Here is a 17,831-nt window from a genome sequence, read left to right as displayed (position 1 = left end):
TCCCCGAGCCCAGGGCACGCCCATCCCTGCGCCTGCCCTCGGGTCCCGACACACACGATCGGCGTGACCTCGGGCAAACGGGACGCCCACACGCCCCGCCCCACCAGAGTCTTCTGTCTCCGCTGGCAGGCACCTCGCCCCACACCCCCGCGCGCCCCTCCCGTCTCCCACAAGAGCCAGGAGCCCTCCCTTCCCGCCGGCCACGGTGTCCCTGAAACACAGGGCACAAAGAGCCGGGACAAACCAGGGGACGGCGGGAGCAGCACCCCAACACACCACGCGACATCGACTCCAGGGGAGACCACCACAAGGGCAGAGCAGGCACGCAGGCACACAACCCTCACAACCAGGGTGCCTGGGGGTGCCACTCTCCTCCCGCGGGCGGGTGCCTGGGCGGGGCTCAGAGACCACAGGCCCTCCGGAGACCCTGGCGGGCCGCCCCGGAGGCTTCAATGGTGACTGCCAACGCCAGGGCAATGCCTCCTTAGAGGAGCCCAGCCCCGGGCACGACCACACTCCGGTGGAGGAGCCGCCACTTCAACACAGCCTCAGTGCGTCTGTAACACTCCGTGTGCCCGCCTGTGCGTCCCTCCCACCCTCCCCCACCCCATATCTGTCAGGCTCTGAGAGGTGCCTGTTGGGCCCTGGCTCTGGCTCAGGAGCTCTCTCCCCGCGTGCCAGCCCCCTCTTTCTCTGTCTCTGTCCATGTCTCTCTGTATGTCTAGATACATACATGTACATATACGTGTATATTTCCATCTCGCTCCCTCTTACTCCTCCTCCCGTTCTGTCTGTCTGTCCCTGTCCTGCGGGGACTCTAGCCCCTCTGCCCGCACAAGAATGCAGGATTTGGCGAGGCCAAGAGGGAACACCAACAGACCACGGATAGGGGGCTCATAGCACCATGTCTCACGGGCGGCTGGCTTGGAGACTCGGCAAGCCGGAGCCGCCCGATCCCCAGCCTGCCGGCCGATTCTCTGCCAACCAACAGACCCGCCAACTTACCGACCCACCAAGCCGGCCAACTGCAGTCCGCGCCCCTCTGCAATTTGCAGTCCACAATCCGCGCTTCCTAGCTTGGCCACCGCAGCTCTGCCGGTGGCCAATGGCCAACTGGCAACAGCTGATGGCCAAGCGGTCACGGCTGATATCCATGCAGCCCCCACGCAGCACCCCTCCACGCGAGGCCCAGAGCCTGGAAAGTGCTCTCTGCGAGTCTGTCCCCACAGTCCCCGTCGGTCTCTCTCCGCCTCTCTCTTGCTCTGTCTCTGGCCTTCTCTCATCCTCTCTCTCACCTCCCTGGGTCAGGAGAGGTGACGTGTAGCCAGTGAAGTGAACAGTGATCGGGCGGGACGCCGGTCGCTGACGAGGGGCGAGAACCCAGAAAGAAGGCTGTGTGAGGAAGGGTGGCGGCGGACTGGAGGTGCTGCCCCCTGGTGGCGGGTGGCTCTCCCTGGCTTTGGGCCAGTGGGTGGGGCCGGCCAGGGCCAGGGCCTGGGTTGCACGTCCCTAGGGTGGAGGGGACTGAGAGGACCCTGCGACCCCCTCGGTGGCCCTGAGAGGTGGGGACAGCACAGCAGCAAGGGGGGTGTGCGGTTGTGGGGCTGGGGGGAGATGAGAGGGGTTGGGGTAGGGGGGCGGGGTAAAAGCCCTTCGGGGCCTGGGGAGGCCCAGGATGCCAGGGCGCCCAGACATATGTCACAGTCAGGGAAGTGACGGAGGCCCGTTAGAGCCACTGGGGGGCGCGAAGGGGCCTCGCTGCGGGCCAGGAGTAGCCCGTCGCCCACACCAGCGGCGTCCGGAGGAGGCGGGGAGCTGGCGGGAGGCGCTCGGGCAGACGTGCTCGCCACCCGAGCGGCCCAGCAGCATGGCGTGCGCTCAGAAGCAGGTCGGGAGCAGGCTCTTGGAGTGCCGGGAGCCGGGTCCCAGCGCCTAAGGCCACACCACCCTGCACGCGCCAGATCTCGTCTGATCTCGGGAGCTAAGCAGGGAGGGGCCTGGTTAGTACTTGGATGGGAGACCGCCTGGGAATAGCTGCAGGCTTTTGCTCGCCTCTCCTTTTGCATCGCCGCCCCGGCGTGGCTCCCTGCGAACCCCTGCCGCCCCTTGCCTCTCTGCAGCCGCCCAGCCAGCCGAAGGTCCCCCTGACCAGCAGAGGGTTAGCCGCCAGGCACTACAAGCTGGCAGCCCCGGCCGCACACCAGGCCCGTCGGCCAGGGCTCCCCCGCACACCCTCTTCTCAGTCCTCTTCAGTCCCGGAGGCTGTCATCTCGATCCCTTCGCCGACCTTCGATCGCCGCCACCGCCAACAGCGCTGCCCTCGCCCCCGCCGCCACCGCCAAATCCGCCGCCATCACCGCGCTCCCCACACCCCCCTCCAGCGCTGCCCTCACCCCTGCCCCCGCCCTCGCCACCGCCATCGCTGTACTGCTTCAATCTCCCGCCTCTGCTCTCCCCTCCTCCGCCGCCAGCACCGCCCTCTTCCCCGCTACCGCCGCCGCCGGCGCCGGCGCCAACCCTCCCCGCGCCCAGCGCCCGCCGACACAGCCCCCAACGCTGCCGCCGCCTCCATCGCCGACCTCGCAACCCTCCCGCGCCGCTGCCGCCGACGCCGCCAACGCTGCTCGCGATCAGCCCCCGCTTCTCCCGCCGCCGCCGCGATCACCGCGCTCCCCACCCCCTCCGCCAGCGCTGCCCTCGCCCCCTCCCCCGCCCCCGCCGCCGCCATCGCCGTACTCCCTCAAACTCCCTCCTCTGCTCTCCCCACCTCGGCCGCCAGCACCGCGCTCCCCATCCCCGCCGCCAGTGCTGCCCTGTTCCCCACCCCCGCCCCCGCCGCCGCCATTGCCGCACTCCCTCAATCTCCCTCCTCTGCTCTCCCCGCCTCCAGCACCGCCATCTCCCCCGCCTCCGCCCCAGCCCCCGCCGCCGCCGCCGCCACCATCGCCATACTCCCTCAATCTCCCGCCTCTGCTCTCCCGGCCTCCTCCGCCCCCGCCGCCGCCGCCGCCGCCGCCGCCGCCGCCGCCGCCGCCGCCCCCCCCTCCGCAGCCGCCCAAGCCGCCTCCGCGGGGTCCTCCCACAACTCCCAAGCCCAGGGTTGCCTGCTGGTGCAGGCCTCCCCCAGCCTTGGGGGTGCGGTTGTTGGTAAACCTGGTGGCGGTAGGGGTGCGGGGTGTATGGCGGTCTGGGTCCGGGGAGTCCCAGGATGCCAGAGTTCCACGAATTCTGGCACCATCAGGGAAGTGGCAGTGTCCCATGGAGCCTCGGGTGGCGCGAAGGGGCCTCGCTGCCGGCCAGGAGTAGCCCGCCGCCCACGCCTGGGGCATTCGGAAGAGGCGGGGAGCCGGACTGGGAGGGGGACGCGGTGCTGGCAGAGCCGGCCAGCAGGTCGATGCTCACCACCGGAGCCGCGCATCTGCATGGCGCGCGCTCACGAGGCAGGCCGGGAGCAGGCTCTTGGGGCGCGGGGAGCCGAGTCCCATCGTCTATGGCCGTACCACCCTGAACGCGCCCGATCTCCTCTGATCTCGGGAGCTAAGCAGGGAGGGGCCTGGTTAGTGCTTGGATGGGAGACCGCCTGGGAATACCTGTAGGCTTTTGCTCGCCTCTCCTTTTGCGCCGCCGCCCCTGCGTGGCTCCCTCCGAACCCCTGCCGCCCCTTGCCCCTCTGCAGCCGCCCATCCAGCCGAAGGTCCCCCTGGCCAGAGGCCGGTCAGCCACCCGGCGCTACAAGCTGGCAGCCCCGGCCGCACACCAGGCCCGTCGGCCAGGGCTCACCCCCACACCCTCTTCTTAGTCCTCTTCGCCGAGGCAGGCAGTCAGCCAGCAGCAGTTAGCCGAGCCTGTGTCTCCGCCGGCAGGCACCTCTCCCCACACCCCCGCGCGCCCCCTCCCATCGCCCACAAGAGCCAGGAACCCTCCCTTCCCGCAGTGGCCCCAACACACAGGGTACAAAGAGCCGGGACAAAGCAGGGGACTGAGGGAGCAGCACCCCAACACACCGCACGCCCTCGGACTCCAGGAGAGACCACCACAAGGGGAAGTGCAGGCACGCAGGCACACAACACTCTCAACCAGGGTGCCTGTGGGCTGCCACTCTCCTCCCGCGGGGCGGGGGGTTCCTGGGCGGGGCTCGGAGCCCACTGGCCCTCCCGCCCGGCCCGGGGGCTTCAAGGGTGACTTTCAATGCCCGGGCACTGCCTCCTTAGTGGAGCCCAGCCACGGGCATGACCACACTTCGGTTGAGAAGCTGCCACTTCAAAGCAGCGACAGTGCGTCTGTCCCAGTCCGTGTGCCCGCTTGTGCGTCCCTCCCCCCTCCCCCACCCCATGTCTCTCTGGCTCTGTGACGTGCCTGTTGGGCTCTGGCTCTGGCTCAGGAGCTCTCTCCCCGCGTGCCAGCCCCCTCTTTCTCTGTCTCTGTCCATGTCTCTCTGTATGTCTAGGTACATACAGGTACATATAGGTGTATATTTCGATCTCGCTCCCTCTTTCTCCTCCTCCCGTTCTCTCTGTCGGTCCCTGTCCTGCGGGGACTCTAGTCCCTCTGCCCGCACAAGAACGCAGGATATGGCGAGGCCAAGAGGGAACACCAACAGAGCCACGGATAGGGGGCTCATAGCACTATGTCTCACGGGCGGCTGGCTCGGAGACACGGCAAGCCGGAGCCGCCCGATCCCCAACCTGTCGGCCGCTTCTCTGCCAACCCACCGACACACCGCCCGTCGACCCGCCAAGCGGGCCCACTGCAATCCGCGCCCCTCTGCAATTTGCAGTCCACCATCCGCGCTTCCTAGCTTGGCCACCGCAGCTCCTCCGGTGGCCAGTGGCCAATTGGCAACAGCTGATGGCCAAGCGGTCACAGCTGATGACCATGCAGCCCCCAAGCAGCACCCCTCCACGCGAGGCCCAGAGCCTGGAGAGTGCTCTCTGCGAGTCTGTCCCCACAGTCCCCGTCTGTCTCTCTCCGCCTCTCTCTTGCTCCGTCTCTGGCCTTCTCTCATCCTCTCTCTCACCTCCCTGGGTCAGGAGAGGTGACGTGTAGCCAGTGAAGGGACCGGACATCGGGCGGGGCTCCGGTCGCTGACGAGGGTTCCAGGGCCCAGACTGAAGGCTTGTGACGAAGGGTGGCTGCAGACTGGAGATGCTGCACCCTGGTGGCGCGGGTGGCTCTCCCTGGCTTTGGGCCTGTGGATGGGTCCGGTCAGGGCCAGGGCCTGGGTTGCACGTCCCTAGGGCCGGAGGGGACTGAGAGGACCCTGCGACCCCCTCGGTGGCCCTGAGAGGTGGGGACAGCACAGCAGCAAGGGGGGTGTGCGGTTGTGTGGCTGGGGGGAGATTTGAGGGGTTGGGGTAGGGGGACGGGGTAAAAGCCCTTCGGGGCCTGGGGAGGCCCAGGATGCCAGGGCGCCCAGACATATGTCACAGTCAGGGAAGTGACAGAGGCCCGTGGAGCCACTGGGGGGCGCGAAGGTGCCTCGCTGCGGGCCAGGAGTAGCCCGTCGCCCACACCAGCGGCGTCCGGAGGAGGCGGGGAGCGGGCGGGAGCCGCTCAGGCAGACGTGCTCGCCACCCTAGCGGCCCAGCAGCACGGCGCGCGCGGTCAGAGGCAGGCCGGGAGCAGGCTCTTGGGGCGCGGGGAGCCGGGTCCCAGCGTCTAGGGCCATACCACCCTGAACGCGCCCGATCTCCTCTGATCTCGGGAGCTAAGCAGGGCGGGGCCTGGTTAGTACTTGGATGGGAGACCGCCTGGGAATAGCTGCAGGCTTTTGCTCGCCTCTCCTTTTGCGCCGCCGCCCCGGCGTGGCTCCCTCCGAACCCCTGCCGCACCTTGCCCCTCTGCAGCCGCCCAGGCAGCCGAAGGTCCCCCTGGCCAGAGGAGGGTCAGTCGCCCAGCACTACAAGCTCGCATCCCCGGCCGCACACCAGGCCTGTCGGCCAGGGCTCCCCCCCACTCCCTCTTCTTAGTGCTCTTCGCCAAGGCAGGCCCTCAGCCTGCAGCAGTCAGCCGCCTCTCGGTCGCCGCCACCGCCATCGCAGGGCTCCCTCTCGCTCCCCGACCCTGCCGCCGCCGCAACCCCCAACGCCCAAGCCCAGGGCTGCCTGCCGGCGCAGGCCTCCACCAGGCTCTCTCCATCCCAGGACGTGCCGGTGCTTTGCACCTCTCCCCGAGCCCAGGGCACGCCCATCCCTGCGCCTGCCCTCGGGTCCCGACACACACGATCGGCGTGACCTCGGGCAAACGGGACGCCCACACGCCCCGCCCCACCAGAGTCTTCTGTCTCCGCTGGCAGGCACCTCGCCCCACACCCCCGCGCGCCCCTCCCGTCTCCCACAAGAGCCAGGAGCCCTCCCTTCCCGCCGGCCACGGTGTCCCTGAAACACAGGGCACAAAGAGCCGGGACAAACCAGGGGACGGCGGGAGCAGCACCCCAACACACCACGCGACATCGACTCCAGGGGAGACCACCACAAGGGCAGAGCAGGCACGCAGGCACACAACCCTCACAACCAGGGTGCCTGGGGGTGCCACTCTCCTCCCGCGGGCGGGTGCCTGGGCGGGGCTCAGAGACCACAGGCCCTCCGGAGACCCTGGCGGGCCGCCCCGGAGGCTTCAATGGTGACTGCCAACGCCAGGGCAATGCCTCCTTAGAGGAGCCCAGCCCCGGGCACGACCACACTCCGGTGGAGGAGCCGCCACTTCAACACAGCCTCAGTGCGTCTGTAACACTCCGTGTGCCCGCCTGTGCGTCCCTCCCACCCTCCCCCACCCCATATCTGTCAGGCTCTGAGAGGTGCCTGTTGGGCCCTGGCTCTGGCTCAGGAGCTCTCTCCCCGCGTGCCAGCCCCCTCTTTCTCTGTCTCTGTCCATGTCTCTCTGTATGTCTAGATACATACATGTACATATACGTGTATATTTCCATCTCGCTCCCTCTTACTCCTCCTCCCGTTCTGTCTGTCTGTCCCTGTCCTGCGGGGACTCTAGCCCCTCTGCCCGCACAAGAATGCAGGATTTGGCGAGGCCAAGAGGGAACACCAACAGACCACGGATAGGGGGCTCATAGCACCATGTCTCACGGGCGGCTGGCTTGGAGACTCGGCAAGCCGGAGCCGCCCGATCCCCAGCCTGCCGGCCGATTCTCTGCCAACCAACAGACCCGCCAACTTACCGACCCACCAAGCCGGCCAACTGCAGTCCGCGCCCCTCTGCAATTTGCAGTCCACAATCCGCGCTTCCTAGCTTGGCCACCGCAGCTCTGCCGGTGGCCAATGGCCAACTGGCAACAGCTGATGGCCAAGCGGTCACGGCTGATATCCATGCAGCCCCCACGCAGCACCCCTCCACGCGAGGCCCAGAGCCTGGAAAGTGCTCTCTGCGAGTCTGTCCCCACAGTCCCCGTCGGTCTCTCTCCGCCTCTCTCTTGCTCTGTCTCTGGCCTTCTCTCATCCTCTCTCTCACCTCCCTGGGTCAGGAGAGGTGACGTGTAGCCAGTGAAGTGAACAGTGATCGGGCGGGACGCCGGTCGCTGACGAGGGGCGAGAACCCAGAAAGAAGGCTGTGTGAGGAAGGGTGGCGGCGGACTGGAGGTGCTGCCCCCTGGTGGCGGGTGGCTCTCCCTGGCTTTGGGCCAGTGGGTGGGGCCGGCCAGGGCCAGGGCCTGGGTTGCACGTCCCTAGGGTGGAGGGGACTGAGAGGACCCTGCGACCCCCTCGGTGGCCCTGAGAGGTGGGGACAGCACAGCAGCAAGGGGGGTGTGCGGTTGTGGGGCTGGGGGGAGATGAGAGGGGTTGGGGTAGGGGGGCGGGGTAAAAGCCCTTCGGGGCCTGGGGAGGCCCAGGATGCCAGGGCGCCCAGACATATGTCACAGTCAGGGAAGTGACGGAGGCCCGTTAGAGCCACTGGGGGGCGCGAAGGGGCCTCGCTGCGGGCCAGGAGTAGCCCGTCGCCCACACCAGCGGCGTCCGGAGGAGGCGGGGAGCTGGCGGGAGGCGCTCGGGCAGACGTGCTCGCCACCCGAGCGGCCCAGCAGCATGGCGTGCGCTCAGAAGCAGGTCGGGAGCAGGCTCTTGGAGTGCCGGGAGCCGGGTCCCAGCGCCTAAGGCCACACCACCCTGCACGCGCCAGATCTCGTCTGATCTCGGGAGCTAAGCAGGGAGGGGCCTGGTTAGTACTTGGATGGGAGACCGCCTGGGAATAGCTGCAGGCTTTTGCTCGCCTCTCCTTTTGCATCGCCGCCCCGGCGTGGCTCCCTGCGAACCCCTGCCGCCCCTTGCCTCTCTGCAGCCGCCCAGCCAGCCGAAGGTCCCCCTGACCAGCAGAGGGTTAGCCGCCAGGCACTACAAGCTGGCAGCCCCGGCCGCACACCAGGCCCGTCGGCCAGGGCTCCCCCGCACACCCTCTTCTCAGTCCTCTTCAGTCCCGGAGGCTGTCATCTCGATCCCTTCGCCGATCTTCGATCGCCGCCACCGCCAACAGCGCTGCCCTCGCCCCCGCCGCCACCGCCAAATCCGCCGCCATCACCGCGCTCCCCACACCCCCCTCCAGCGCTGCCCTCACCCCTGCCCCCGCCCTCGCCACCGCCATCGCTGTACTGCTTCAATCTCCCGCCTCTGCTCTCCCCTCCTCCGCCGCCAGCACCGCCCTCTTCCCCGCTACCGCCGCCGCCGGGGCCGGCGCCAACCCTCCCCGCGCCCAGCGCCCGCCGACACAGCCCCCAACGCTGCCGCCGCCTCCATCGCCGACCTCGCAACCCTCCCGCGCCGCTGCCGCCGACGCCGCCAACGCTGCTCGCGATCAGCCCCCGCTTCTCCCGCCGCCGCCGCGATCACCGCGCTCCCCACCCCCTCCGCCAGCGCTGCCCTCGCCCCCTCCCCCGCCCCCGCCGCCGCCATCGCCGTACTCCCTCAAACTCCCTCCTCTGCTCTCCCCACCTCGGCCGCCAGCACCGCGCTCCCCATCCCCGCCGCCAGTGCTGCCCTGTTCCCCACCCCCGCCCCCGCCGCCGCCATTGCCGCACTCCCTCAATCTCCCTCCTCTGCTCTCCCCGCCTCCAGCACCGCCATCTCCCCCGCCTCCGCCCCAGCCCCCGCCGCCGCCGCCGCCACCATCGCCATACTCCCTCAATCTCCCGCCTCTGCTCTCCCGGCCTCCTCCGCCCCCGCCGCCGCCGCCGCCGCCCCCCCCTCCGCAGCCGCCCAAGCCGCCTCCGCGGGGTCCTCCCACAACTCCCAAGCCCAGGGTTGCCTGCTGGTGCAGGCCTCCCCCAGCCTTGGGGGTGCGGTTGTTGGTAAACCTGGTGGCGGTAGGGGGGCGGGGTGTATGGCGGTCTGGGTCCGGGGAGTCCCAGGATGCCAGAGTTCCACGAATTCTGGCACCATCAGGGAAGTGGCAGTGTCCCATGGAGCCTCGGGTGGCGCGAAGGGGCCTCGCTGCCGGCCAGGAGTAGCCCGCCGCCCACGCCTGGGGCATTCGGAAGAGGCGGGGAGCCGGACTGGGAGGGGGACGCGGTGCTGGCAGAGCCGGCCAGCAGGTCGATGCTCACCACCGGAGCCGCGCATCTGCATGGCGCGCGCTCACGAGGCAGGCCGGGAGCAGGCTCTTGGGGCGCGGGGAGCCGAGTCCCATCGTCTATGGCCGTACCACCCTGAACGCGCCCGATCTCCTCTGATCTCGGGAGCTAAGCAGGGAGGGGCCTGGTTAGTGCTTGGATGGGAGACCGCCTGGGAATACCTGTAGGCTTTTGCTCGCCTCTCCTTTTGCGCCGCCGCCCCTGCGTGGCTCCCTCCGAACCCCTGCCGCCCCTTGCCCCTCTGCAGCCGCCCATCCAGCCGAAGGTCCCCCTGGCCAGAGGCCGGTCAGCCACCCGGCGCTACAAGCTGGCAGCCCCGGCCGCACACCAGGCCCGTCGGCCAGGGCTCACCCCCACACCCTCTTCTTAGTCCTCTTCGCCGAGGCAGGCAGTCAGCCAGCAGCAGTTAGCCGAGCCTGTGTCTCCGCCGGCAGGCACCTCTCCCCACACCCCCGCGCGCCCCCTCCCATCGCCCACAAGAGCCAGGAACCCTCCCTTCCCGCAGTGGCCCCAACACACAGGGTACAAAGAGCCGGGACAAAGCAGGGGACTGAGGGAGCAGCACCCCAACACACCGCACGCCCTCGGACTCCAGGAGAGACCACCACAAGGGGAAGTGCAGGCACGCAGGCACACAACACTCTCAACCAGGGTGCCTGTGGGCTGCCACTCTCCTCCCGCGGGGCGGGGGGTTCCTGGGCGGGGCTCGGAGCCCACTGGCCCTCCCGCCCGGCCCGGGGGCTTCAAGGGTGACTTTCAATGCCCGGGCACTGCCTCCTTAGTGGAGCCCAGCCACGGGCATGACCACACTTCGGTTGAGAAGCTGCCACTTCAAAGCAGCGTCAGTGCGTCTGTCCCAGTCCGTGTGCCCGCTTGTGCGTCCCTCCCCCCTCCCCCACCCCATGTCTCTCTGGCTCTGTGACGTGCCTGTTGGGCTCTGGCTCTGGCTCAGGAGCTCTCTCCCCGCGTGCCAGCCCCCTCTTTCTCTGTCTCTGTCCATGTCTCTCTGTATGTCTAGGTACATACAGGTACATATAGGTGTATATTTCGATCTCGCTCCCTCTTTCTCCTCCTCCCGTTCTCTCTGTCGGTCCCTGTCCTGCGGGGACTCTAGTCCCTCTGCCCGCACAAGAACGCAGGATATGGCGAGGCCAAGAGGGAACACCAACAGAGCCACGGATAGGGGGCTCATAGCACTATGTCTCACGGGCGGCTGGCTCGGAGACACGGCAAGCCGGAGCCGCCCGATCCCCAACCTGTCGGCCGCTTCTCTGCCAACCCACCGACACACCGCCCGTCGACCCGCCAAGCGGGCCCACTGCAATCCGCGCCCCTCTGCAATTTGCAGTCCACCATCCGCGCTTCCTAGCTTGGCCACCGCAGCTCCTCCGGTGGCCAGTGGCCAATTGGCAACAGCTGATGGCCAAGCGGTCACAGCTGATGACCATGCAGCCCCCAAGCAGCACCCCTCCACGCGAGGCCCAGAGCCTGGAGAGTGCTCTCTGCGAGTCTGTCCCCACAGTCCCCGTCTGTCTCTCTCCGCCTCTCTCTTGCTCCGTCTCTGGCCTTCTCTCATCCTCTCTCTCACCTCCCTGGGTCAGGAGAGGTGACGTGTAGCCAGTGAAGGGACCGGACATCGGGCGGGGCTCCGGTCGCTGACGAGGGTTCCAGGGCCCAGACTGAAGGCTTGTGACGAAGGGTGGCTGCAGACTGGAGATGCTGCACCCTGGTGGCGCGGGTGGCTCTCCCTGGCTTTGGGCCTGTGGATGGGTCCGGTCAGGGCCAGGGCCTGGGTTGCACGTCCCTAGGGCCGGAGGGGACTGAGAGGACCCTGCGACCCCCTCGGTGGCCCTGAGAGGTGGGGACAGCACAGCAGCAAGGGGGGTGTGCGGTTGTGTGGCTGGGGGGAGATTTGAGGGGTTGGGGTAGGGGGACGGGGTAAAAGCCCTTCGGGGCCTGGGGAGGCCCAGGATGCCAGGGCGCCCAGACATATGTCACAGTCAGGGAAGTGACAGAGGCCCGTGGAGCCACTGGGGGGCGCGAAGGTGCCTCGCTGCGGGCCAGGAGTAGCCCGTCGCCCACACCAGCGGCGTCCGGAGGAGGCGGGGAGCGGGCGGGAGCCGCTCAGGCAGACGTGCTCGCCACCCTAGCGGCCCAGCAGCACGGCGCGCGCGGTCAGAGGCAGGCCGGGAGCAGGCTCTTGGGGCGCGGGGAGCCGGGTCCCAGCGTCTAGGGCCATACCACCCTGAACGCGCCCGATCTCCTCTGATCTCGGGAGCTAAGCAGGGCGGGGCCTGGTTAGTACTTGGATGGGAGACCGCCTGGGAATAGCTGCAGGCTTTTGCTCGCCTCTCCTTTTGCGCCGCCGCCCCGGCGTGGCTCCCTCCGAACCCCTGCCGCACCTTGCCCCTCTGCAGCCGCCCAGGCAGCCGAAGGTCCCCCTGGCCAGAGGAGGGTCAGTCGCCCAGCACTACAAGCTCGCATCCCCGGCCGCACACCAGGCCTGTCGGCCAGGGCTCCCCCCCACTCCCTCTTCTTAGTGCTCTTCGCCAAGGCAGGCCCTCAGCCTGCAGCAGTCAGCCGCCTCTCGGTCGCCGCCACCGCCATCGCAGGGCTCCCTCTCGCTCCCCGACCCTGCCGCCGCCGCAACCCCCAACGCCCAAGCCCAGGGCTGCCTGCCGGCGCAGGCCTCCACCAGGCTCTCTCCATCCCAGGACGTGCCGGTGCTTTGCACCTCTCCCCGAGCCCAGGGCACGCCCATCCCTGCGCCTGCCCTCGGGTCCCGACACACACGATCGGCGTGACCTCGGGCAAACGGGACGCCCACACGCCCCGCCCCACCGGAGTCTTCTGTCTCCGCTGGCAGGCACCTCGCCCCACACCCCCGCGCGCCCCTCCCGTCTCCCACAAGAGCCAGGAGCCCTCCCTTCCCGCCGGCCACGGTGTCCCTGAAACACAGGGCACAAAGAGCCGGGACAAACCAGGGGACGGCGGGAGCAGCACCCCAACACACCACGCGACATCGACTCCAGGGGAGACCACCACAAGGGCAGAGCAGGCACGCAGGCACACAACCCTCACAACCAGGGTGCCTGGGGGTGCCACTCTCCTCCCGCGGGCGGGTGCCTGGGCGGGGCTCAGAGACCACAGGCCCTCCGGAGACCCTGGCGGGCCGCCCCGGAGGCTTCAATGGTGACTGCCAACGCCAGGGCAATGCCTCCTTAGAGGAGCCCAGCCCCGGGCACGACCACACTCCGGTGGAGGAGCCGCCACTTCAACACAGCCTCAGTGCGTCTGTAACACTCCGTGTGCCCGCCTGTGCGTCCCTCCCACCCTCCCCCACCCCATATCTGTCAGGCTCTGAGAGGTGCCTGTTGGGCCCTGGCTCTGGCTCAGGAGCTCTCTCCCCGCGTGCCAGCCCCCTCTTTCTCTGTCTCTGTCCATGTCTCTCTGTATGTCTAGATACATACATGTACATATACGTGTATATTTCCATCTCGCTCCCTCTTACTCCTCCTCCCGTTCTGTCTGTCTGTCCCTGTCCTGCGGGGACTCTAGCCCCTCTGCCCGCACAAGAATGCAGGATTTGGCGAGGCCAAGAGGGAACACCAACAGACCACGGATAGGGGGCTCATAGCACCATGTCTCACGGGCGGCTGGCTTGGAGACTCGGCAAGCCGGAGCCGCCCGATCCCCAGCCTGCCGGCCGATTCTCTGCCAACCAACAGACCCGCCAACTTACCGACCCACCAAGCCGGCCAACTGCAGTCCGCGCCCCTCTGCAATTTGCAGTCCACAATCCGCGCTTCCTAGCTTGGCCACCGCAGCTCTGCCGGTGGCCAATGGCCAACTGGCAACAGCTGATGGCCAAGCGGTCACGGCTGATATCCATGCAGCCCCCACGCAGCACCCCTCCACGCGAGGCCCAGAGCCTGGAAAGTGCTCTCTGCGAGTCTGTCCCCACAGTCCCCGTCGGTCTCTCTCCGCCTCTCTCTTGCTCTGTCTCTGGCCTTCTCTCATCCTCTCTCTCACCTCCCTGGGTCAGGAGAGGTGACGTGTAGCCAGTGAAGTGAACAGTGATCGGGCGGGACGCCGGTCGCTGACGAGGGGCGAGAACCCAGAAAGAAGGCTGTGTGAGGAAGGGTGGCGGCGGACTGGAGGTGCTGCCCCCTGGTGGCGGGTGGCTCTCCCTGGCTTTGGGCCAGTGGGTGGGGCCGGCCAGGGCCAGGGCCTGGGTTGCACGTCCCTAGGGTGGAGGGGACTGAGAGGACCCTGCGACCCCCTCGGTGGCCCTGAGAGGTGGGGACAGCACAGCAGCAAGGGGGGTGTGCGGTTGTGGGGCTGGGGGGAGATGAGAGGGGTTGGGGTAGGGGGGCGGGGTAAAAGCCCTTCGGGGCCTGGGGAGGCCCAGGATGCCAGGGCGCCCAGACATATGTCACAGTCAGGGAAGTGACGGAGGCCCGTTAGAGCCACTGGGGGGCGCGAAGGGGCCTCGCTGCGGGCCAGGAGTAGCCCGTCGCCCACACCAGCGGCGTCCGGAGGAGGCGGGGAGCTGGCGGGAGGCGCTCGGGCAGACGTGCTCGCCACCCGAGCGGCCCAGCAGCATGGCGTGCGCTCAGAAGCAGGTCGGGAGCAGGCTCTTGGAGTGCCGGGAGCCGGGTCCCAGCGCCTAAGGCCACACCACCCTGCACGCGCCAGATCTCGTCTGATCTCGGGAGCTAAGCAGGGAGGGGCCTGGTTAGTACTTGGATGGGAGACCGCCTGGGAATAGCTGCAGGCTTTTGCTCGCCTCTCCTTTTGCATCGCCGCCCCGGCGTGGCTCCCTGCGAACCCCTGCCGCCCCTTGCCTCTCTGCAGCCGCCCAGCCAGCCGAAGGTCCCCCTGACCAGCAGAGGGTTAGCCGCCAGGCACTACAAGCTGGCAGCCCCGGCCGCACACCAGGCCCGTCGGCCAGGGCTCCCCCGCACACCCTCTTCTCAGTCCTCTTCAGTCCCGGAGGCTGTCATCTCGATCCCTTCGCCGACCTTCGATCGCCGCCACCGCCAACAGCGCTGCCCTCGCCCCCGCCGCCACCGCCAAATCCGCCGCCATCACCGCGCTCCCCACACCCCCCTCCAGCGCTGCCCTCACCCCTGCCCCCGCCCTCGCCACCGCCATCGCTGTACTGCTTCAATCTCCCGCCTCTGCTCTCCCCTCCTCCGCCGCCAGCACCGCCCTCTTCCCCGCTACCGCCGCCGCCGCCGGCGCCAACCCTCCCCGCGCCCAGCGCCCGCCGACACAGCCCCCAACGCTGCCGCCGCCTCCATCACCGACCTCGCAACCCTCCCGCGCCGCTGCCGCCGACGCCGCCAACGCTGCTCGCGATCAGCCCCCGCTTCTCCCGCCGCCGCCGCCAGGATCACCGCGCTCCCCACCCCCTCCGCCAGCGCTGCCCTCGCCCCCTCCCCCGCCCCCGCCGCCGCCATCGCCGTACTCCCTCAAACTCCCTCCTCTGCTCTCTCCCCCTTGGCCGCCAGCACCGCGCTCCCCATCCCCGCCGCCAGTGCTGCCCTGTTCCCCACCCCCGCCCCCGCCGCCGCCATTGCCGCACTCCCTCAATCTCCCTCCTCTGCTCTCCCCGCCTCCAGCACCGCCATCTCCCCCGCCTCCGCCCCAGCCCCCGCCGCCGCCGCCGCCACCATCGCCATACTCCCTCAATCTCCCGCCTCTGCTCTCCCGGCCTCCTCCGCCCCCGCCGCCGCCGCCGCCGCCGCCGCCGCCGCCGCCGCCGCCGCCCCCCCCTCCGCAGCCGCCCAAGCCGCCGCCGCGGGGTCCTCCCACAACTCCCAAGCCCAGGGTTGCCTGCTGGTGCAGGCCTCCCCCAGCCTTGGGGGTGCGGTTGTTGGTAAACCTGGTGGCGGTAGGGGGGCGGGGTGTATGGCGGTCTGGGTCCGGGGAGTCCCAGGATGCCAGAGTTCCACGAATTCTGGCACCATCAGGGAAGTGGCAGTGTCCCATGGAGCCTCGGGTGGCGCGAAGGGGCCTCGCTGCCGGCCAGGAGTAGCCCGCCGCCCACGCCTGGGGCATTCGGAAGAGGCGGGGAGCCGGACTGGGAGGGGGACGCGGTGCTGGCAGAGCCGGCCAGCAGGTCGATGCTCACCACCGGAGCCGCGCATCTGCATGGCGCGCGCTCACGAGGCAGGCCGGGAGCAGGCTCTTGGGGCGCGGGGAGCCGAGTCCCATCGTCTATGGCCGTACCACCCTGAACGCGCCCGATCTCCTCTGATCTCGGGAGCTAAGCAGGGAGGGGCCTGGTTAGTGCTTGGATGGGAGACCGCCTGGGAATACCTGTAGGCTTTTGCTCGCCTCTCCTTTTGCGCCGCCGCCCCTGCGTGGCTCCCTCCGAACCCCTGCCGCCCCTTGCCCCTCTGCAGCCGCCCATCCAGCCGAAGGTCCCCCTGGCCAGAGGCCGGTCAGCCACCCGGCGCTACAAGCTGGCAGCCCCGGCCGCACACCAGGCCCGTCGGCCAGGGCTCACCCCCACACCCTCTTCTTAGTCCTCTTCGCCGAGGCAGGCAGTCAGCCAGCAGCAGTTAGCCGAGCCTGTGTCTCCGCCGGCAGGCACCTCTCCCCACACCCCCGCGCGCCCCCTCCCATCGCCCACAAGAGCCAGGAACCCTCCCTTCCCGCAGTGGCCCCAACACACAGGGTACAAAGAGCCGGGACAAAGCAGGGGACTGAGGGAGCAGCACCCCAACACACCGCACGCCCTCGGACTCCAGGAGAGACCACCACAAGGGGAAGTGCAGGCACGCAGGCACACAACACTCTCAACCAGGGTGCCTGTGGGCTGCCACTCTCCTCCCGCGGGGCGGGGGGTTCCTGGGCGGGGCTCGGAGCCCACTGGCCCTCCCGCCCGGCCCGGGGGCTTCAAGGGTGACTTTCAATGCCCGGGCACTGCCTCCTTAGTGGAGCCCAGCCACGGGCATGACCACACTTCGGTTGAGAAGCTGCCACTTCAAAGCAGCGTCAGTGCGTCTGTCCCAGTCCGTGTGCCCGCTTGTGCGTCCCTCCCCCCTCCCCCACCCCATGTCTCTCTGGCTCTGTGACGTGCCTGTTGGGCTCTGGCTCTGGCTCAGGAGCTCTCTCCCCGCGTGCCAGCCCCCTCTTTCTCTGTCTCTGTCCATGTCTCTCTGTATGTCTAGGTACATACAGGTACATATAGGTGTATATTTCGATCTCGCTCCCTCTTTCTCCTCCTCCCGTTCTCTCTGTCGGTCCCTCTGCCCGCACAAGAACGCAGGATATGGCGAGGCCAAGAGGGAACACCAACAGAGCCACGGATAGGGGGCTCATAGCACTATGTCTCACGGGCGGCTGGCTCGGAGACACGGCAAGCCGGAGCCGCCCGATCCCCAACCTGTCGGCCGCTTCTCTGCCAACCCACCGACACACCGCCCGTCGACCCGCCAAGCGGGCCCACTGCAATCCGCGCCCCTCTGCAATTTGCAGTCCACCATCCGCGCTTCCTAGCTTGGCCACCGCAGCTCCTCCGGTGGCCAGTGGCCAATTGGCAACAGCTGATGGCCAAGCGGTCACAGCTGATGACCATGCAGCCCCCAAGCAGCACCCCTCCACGCGAGGCCCAGAGCCTGGAGAGTGCTCTCTGCGAGTCTGTCCCCACAGTCCCCGTCTGTCTCTCTCCGCCTCTCTCTTGCTCCGTCTCTGGCCTTCTCTCATCCTCTCTCTCACCTCCCTGGGTCAGGAGAGGTGACGTGTAGCCAGTGAAGGGACCGGACATCGGGCGGGGCTCCGGTCGCTGACGAGGGTTCCAGGGCCCAGACTGAAGGCTTGTGACGAAGGGTGGCTGCAGACTGGAGATGCTGCACCCTGGTGGCGCGGGTGGCTCTCCCTGGCTTTGGGCCTGTGGATGGGTCCGGTCAGGGCCAGGGCCTGGGTTGCACGTCCCTAGGGCCGGAGGGGACTGAGAGGACCCTGCGACCCCCTCGGTGGCCCTGAGAGGTGGGGACAGCACAGCAGCAAGGGGGGTGTGCGGTTGTGTGGCTGGGGGGAGATTTGAGGGGTTGGGGTAGGGGGACGGGGTAAAAGCCCTTCGGGGCCTGGGGAGGCCCAGGATGCCAGGGCGCCCAGACATATGTCACAGTCAGGGAAGTGACAGAGGCCCGTGGAGCCACTGGGGGGCGCGAAGGTGCCTCGCTGCGGGCCAGGAGTAGCCCGTCGCCCACACCAGCGGCGTCCGGAGGAGGCGGGGAGCGGGCGG

At 68.7% G+C, this 17,831-nt stretch overlaps 8 pseudogenes; all 8 read left to right on the top strand.

Moving 5' to 3' along the window:
- The first annotated feature begins 1,930 nt into the window (after nucleotides 1–1,930).
- LOC148754421 (5S ribosomal RNA) lies at nucleotides 1,931–2,050 on the top strand (annotated as a pseudogene).
- Nucleotides 2,051–3,486: 1,436 nt separating this feature from the next.
- On the top strand, nucleotides 3,487–3,606 carry LOC148754420 (5S ribosomal RNA; annotated as a pseudogene).
- A 2,050-nt stretch (nucleotides 3,607–5,656) lies between these two features.
- LOC148754419 (5S ribosomal RNA) lies at nucleotides 5,657–5,776 on the top strand (annotated as a pseudogene).
- A 2,320-nt stretch (nucleotides 5,777–8,096) lies between these two features.
- On the top strand, nucleotides 8,097–8,216 carry LOC148754418 (5S ribosomal RNA; annotated as a pseudogene).
- A 1,412-nt stretch (nucleotides 8,217–9,628) lies between these two features.
- Nucleotides 9,629–9,748, top strand: LOC148754417 (5S ribosomal RNA; annotated as a pseudogene).
- A 2,050-nt stretch (nucleotides 9,749–11,798) lies between these two features.
- LOC148754416 (5S ribosomal RNA) lies at nucleotides 11,799–11,918 on the top strand (annotated as a pseudogene).
- Nucleotides 11,919–14,238: 2,320 nt separating this feature from the next.
- LOC148754415 (5S ribosomal RNA) lies at nucleotides 14,239–14,358 on the top strand (annotated as a pseudogene).
- A 1,436-nt stretch (nucleotides 14,359–15,794) lies between these two features.
- LOC148754414 (5S ribosomal RNA) lies at nucleotides 15,795–15,914 on the top strand (annotated as a pseudogene).
- The last annotated feature ends 1,917 nt before the right edge of the window (nucleotides 15,915–17,831 follow it).

This window comes from Rhinolophus sinicus, unplaced genomic scaffold, assembly GCF_057876585.1.
Source record: "Rhinolophus sinicus isolate RSI-liver-muscle unplaced genomic scaffold, RSI-T2T HiC_scaffold_19, whole genome shotgun sequence".
Taxonomy (NCBI): Eukaryota; Metazoa; Chordata; class Mammalia; order Chiroptera; family Rhinolophidae; genus Rhinolophus; species Rhinolophus sinicus.
The sequence above is the reverse complement of the archived record's forward strand: the minus strand, read 5'-3'. Positions and strand labels throughout refer to the sequence as shown.